The sequence below is a fragment of the Schistocerca americana genome, unplaced genomic scaffold, assembly GCF_021461395.2.
Source record: "Schistocerca americana isolate TAMUIC-IGC-003095 unplaced genomic scaffold, iqSchAmer2.1 HiC_scaffold_1071, whole genome shotgun sequence".
Taxonomy (NCBI): Eukaryota; Metazoa; Arthropoda; class Insecta; order Orthoptera; family Acrididae; genus Schistocerca; species Schistocerca americana.
In genome coordinates, this window is record NW_025725125.1 from 25,001 (window position 1) to 30,000 (window position 5,000).

General features: G+C 51.7%; 1 non-coding gene across 1 annotated transcript in view; it reads left to right on the top strand.

Annotated features, from left to right (window-relative positions):
- The first annotated feature begins 4,374 nt into the window (after positions 1-4,374).
- Positions 4,375-5,000, top strand: part of LOC124560173 — a 1,910-nt gene continuing 1,284 nt past the window's right edge. The window contains exon 1 of the ribosomal RNA XR_006969073.1: positions 4,375-5,000. This exon is cut by the window's right edge and continues 1,284 nt beyond it. This is a non-coding gene — a ribosomal RNA (small subunit ribosomal RNA).

The following is a 5,000-nucleotide window of genomic DNA, read 5'->3' on the forward strand; positions in this document are numbered from 1 at the left end:
GGAACAACACCCAGTGCATCCTCTCTGCCACATTAGACAATCCACACTATCATAACCAGACCGGGAGGTCCACTCGGAAAACAGAATATCCCACCCTTCCGACAACCACCATTGCTCAGCTAAGCCACCAACACCCACACATGTCCTACACAGGGGTGCACCCAACATCACAATACTGCCTCCTGTCACACCACACAAACAATGGCACGAATGAAAGACACAGGTCTGCCACAAGCATGGAATCAGAGCGCCGCCTGTTATGAGCCAAAGGTGCACCCTGACGTGGCAAATCAGATGATGCCGCAGTCATTTACTTACGATAATCACAATCAACAAACCAGCCCCCCCCCCCCCCCGAAAACACCTTTCCTTACAACAATGTGTGCCTTAACCTAACCCGTATTGTGCCTTAACCTAACCCGTATTGTGCCTTAACCTAACCCGTATTGTGCCTTAACCTAACCCATATTGCGCCTTAACCTAACCCATATTGCGCCTTAACCTAACCCATATTGCGCCTTAACCTAACCCATATTGCGCCTTAACCTAACCCATATTGTGCCTTAACCTAACCTATATTGTACCTTAACCTAACCCATATTGTACCTTAACCTAACCCATATTGTACCTTAACCTAACCTATATTGTACCTTAACCTAACCTATATTGTACCTTAACCTAACCTATATTGGGCCTTAACCTAACCTATATTGGGCCTTAACCTAACCTATATTGGGCCTTAACCTAACCTATATTGGGCCTTAACCTAACCTATATTGGGCCTTAACGTAACCCACGTTGCGCCTTAACCTAACCTATATTGTACCTTAACCTAACCCATATTGTACCTTAACCTAACCCATATTGTACCTTAACCTAACCTATATTGGGCCTTAACCTAACCTATATTGGGCCTTAACCTAACCTATATTGGGCCTTAACCTAACCTATATTGGGCCTTAACGTAACCCACGTTGCGCCTTAACGTAACCCACGTTGCGCCTTAACGTAACCCACGTTGCGCCTTAACGTAACCCACGTTGCGCCTTAACGTAACCCACGTTGCGCCTTAACCTAACCCATATTGCGCCTTAACCTAACCCATATTGCGCCTTAACCTAACCCATATTGCGCCTTAACCTAACCCATATTGTACCTTAACCTAACCTATATTGTACCTTAACCTAACCTATATTGTACCTTAACCTAACCTATATTGGGCCTTAACCTAACCTATATTGGGCCTTAACCTAACCTATATTGGGCCTTAACCTAACCTATATTGGGCCTTAACCTAACCTATATTGGGCCTTAACGTAACCCACGTTGCGCCTTAACGTAACCCACGTTGCGCCTTAACGTAACCCACGTTGCGCCTTAACGTAACCCACGTTGCGCCTTAACGTAACCCACGTTGCGCCTTAACGTAACCCACGTTGCGCCTTAACCTAACCCATATTGCGCCTTAACCTAACCCATATTGCGCCTTACCCTAACCCATATTGCGCCTTAACCTAACCCATATTGTGCCTTAACCTAACCTATATTGTACCTTAACCTAACCCATATTGTACCTTAACCTAACCTATATTGTACCTTAACCTAACCTATATTGTACCTTAACCTAACCTATATTGTACCTTAACCTAACCCATATTGCGCCTTAACCTAACCCATATTGCGCCTTAACCTAACCCATATTGCGCCTTAACCTAACCCATATTGCGCCTTAACCTAACCCATATTGCGCCTTAACCTAACCCATATTGCGCCTTAACCTAACCCATATTGCGCCTTAACCTAACCCATATTGCGCCTTAACCTAACCCATATTGCGCCTTAACCTAACCCATATTGTACCTTAACCTAACCCATATTGTACCTTAACCTAACCTATATTGTACCTTAACCTAACCTATATTGTACCTTAACCTAACCTATATTGTACCTTAACCTAACCTATATTGGGCCTTAACCTAACCTATATTGGGCCTTAACCTAACCTATATTGGGCCTTAACCTAACCTATATTGGGCCTTAACCTAACCTATATTGGGCCTTAACGTAACCCACGTTGCGCCTTAACGTAACCCACGTTGCGCCTTAACGTAACCCACGTTGCGCCTTAACGTAACCCACGTTGCGCCTTAACGTAACCCACGTTGCGCCTTAACGTAACCCACGTTGCGCCTTAACGTAACCCACGTTGCGCCTTAACGTAACCCACGTTGCGCCTTAACCCAACACACGTTGCGCCTTAACCCAACACACGTTGGGCCTTAACCCAACACACGTTGGGCCTTAACCCAACACACGTTGGGCCTTAACCCAACACACGTTGGGCCTTAACCCAACACACGTTGGGCCTTAACCCAACACACGTTGGGCCTTAACCCAACACACGTTGGGCCTTAACCCAACACACGTTGGGCCTTAACCCAACACACGTTGGGCCTTAACCCAACACACGTTGGGCCTTAACCCAACACACGTTGGGCCTTAACCCAACACACGTTGGGCCTTAACCCAACACACGTTGGGCCTTAACCCAACACACGTTGGGCCTTAACCCAACACACGTTGGGCCTTAACCCAACACACGTTGGGCCTTAACCCAACACACGTTGGGCCTTAACCCAACACACGTTGGGCCTTAACCCAACACACGTTGGGCCTTAACCTGCTCTGTAATTGTCATACGACGCGTTAAATTAGTGTGGTGTTGCCTAACTGCAACCCCCGCAATATAGTTTGCTACTCGCACTGCCTGGTCCCCAGAGTATCGCTTCATGTTAAACACCTTGCAGCTATACACTGTAATGCGGATGGCAGCAGGACGTACATGCTCAATGCCCTTCGCAGTTGTTCATTGGCATTTGCATGGCGAAGCACAGCCTACGTTGTGGTACGGCGTGTGTCAACTGTCCGCTGATGTTGTACGTCCAAATCACACACTGTACTGCACATTGGTCCTCATGTACTGAATGATACATCGTGGTACATGTGTGACCGTACCACGACTGCGCCAACAACGGCGAACCATACGGTCCAAATATTGTGCACTCAGCTACGTGTCGTCTCCCTATAAGAGCTGGATTGCAGTATGGTATGCCGTGGATGGCGATCAGCATGAGCCGTCTGTTGATGTAGTGGCGCGTGTTGTCAGACGTAGTCGTCTCTTCTCACACACCGTGATAGCATGGTGCACTGCGTTCCACATCTGCGACATGCGACAGAGGCCGGTTGACAGTCGTTCGCGCAATGGACATCGCATACGTACGGGGGCCACCTTCCACGTGTTCGCGAAGCGTGCACATGTTGTTGCGTGTATGTGGGCAGACATAGTGTGTCGTGACACCTGACACAGGCATGCAACAATCGTTGAATTTGCAAATGGCGATGGACGTCTACGTTTGCTGGTGACGTTACGCAAATGAACAACTGGTAAACGGTTGTGGTGCGGTTGTTCTCGCTAGAGGTGAATCAGTGATGGCGACGATCGGTTGAGCTACCAACCGGTTGTTTCAGCGATACCCACCATGCCCACGAACGTGAATGGCATGTGGGTGTGAAGCGATACGCGGCGGTGGCTGGGTGGGACCGTCCCCGGCCGGTGAGGGGGGGCCTCCCGGCGTGCTGGCCGCGCGGTGCGTGGGCGCACGCGCTACAGCCGGCTGGTGGGGGCGGCCAGTGGCAGGCGCGCCGGCCGACGGAGGCGGCAGGCGGCGCAGCTGCGCGCCGGCGCACCCTGCACGCGGCGCCGTGCGGCCAAAGTAGGTCCTCGCGGGCCCGGTGCGAAGCGCGGTGGACATCTGCAGTGTGCTGGTCCGATTGAGGACTGTGTGCGCTGAGGATGCGCCGCCGCCCGGCGCTCGGCGCCGCGACGCCGTCTGCTGCTCGGTCGCCTCTGCGGTTCTCGCAGGTGGTTTGTATCGCAGCTGTGCGGACGTGTTGGCGCGTGCGCTGTGCTGGGAGAGTTCGCTTCGGCACCCAAGTGGGGCTTTTGTCCTTCTGTGGCGCTGGCGTTGGAGCTGCCGGCCACCGTAGGTGGCGCGTGTTGTCTCCCGCCGGCAATGCCACGACAGCACGCTCCCGGGCCTCTGTCGGCAGCGGCAAGCTCAGTTGGGAGCACGGGTGGTCGCACCTAAAGCGTCTACTCGCCAAACTCCGGGCGATTGCGCCTCTCTCGAACCCGACCAAGTACTTAGGACGGCGCTGCGCGCCGCCGGGACCTGAGAGGGTTTCGAGGTGTATTGTGCAGGGGAGCTCAGCCTCCTCCTGTTTGCAGAATAATTGAGCGGACGCTTGCGTGTTCGCGCGGGCCCCCGGGACACACTCCCGGGCGGCCGGCTGCTCAGCTCTAGTTGACGCAGCTCCCTGGTTGATCCTGCCAGTAGTCATATGCTTGTCTCAAAGATTAAGCCATGCATGTCTCAGTACAAGCCGCATTAAGGTGAAACCGCGAATGGCTCATTAAATCAGTTATGGTTCCTTAGATCGTACCCACGTTACTTGGATAACTGTGGTAATTCTAGAGCTAATACATGCAAACAGAGTCCCGACCAGAGATGGAAGGGACGCTTTTATTAGATCAAAACCAATCGGTCGGCTCGTCCGGTCCGTTTGCCTTGGTGACTCTGAATAACTTTGGGCTGATCGCACGGTCCTCGTACCGGCGACGCATCTTTCAAATGTCTGCCTTATCAACTGTCGATGGTAGGTTCTGCGCCTACCATGGTTGTAACGGGTAACGGGGAATCAGGGTTCGATTCCGGAGAGGGAGCCTGAGAAACGGCTACCACATCCAAGGAAGGCAGCAGGCGCGCAAATTACCCACTCCCGGCACGGGGAGGTAGTGACGAAAAATAACGATACGGGACTCATCCGAGGCCCCGTAATCGGAATGAGTACACTTTAAATCCTTTAACGAGTATCTATTGGAGGGCAAGTCTGGTGCCAGCAGCCGCGGTAATTCCAGCTCCAATAGCGTATATTAAAGT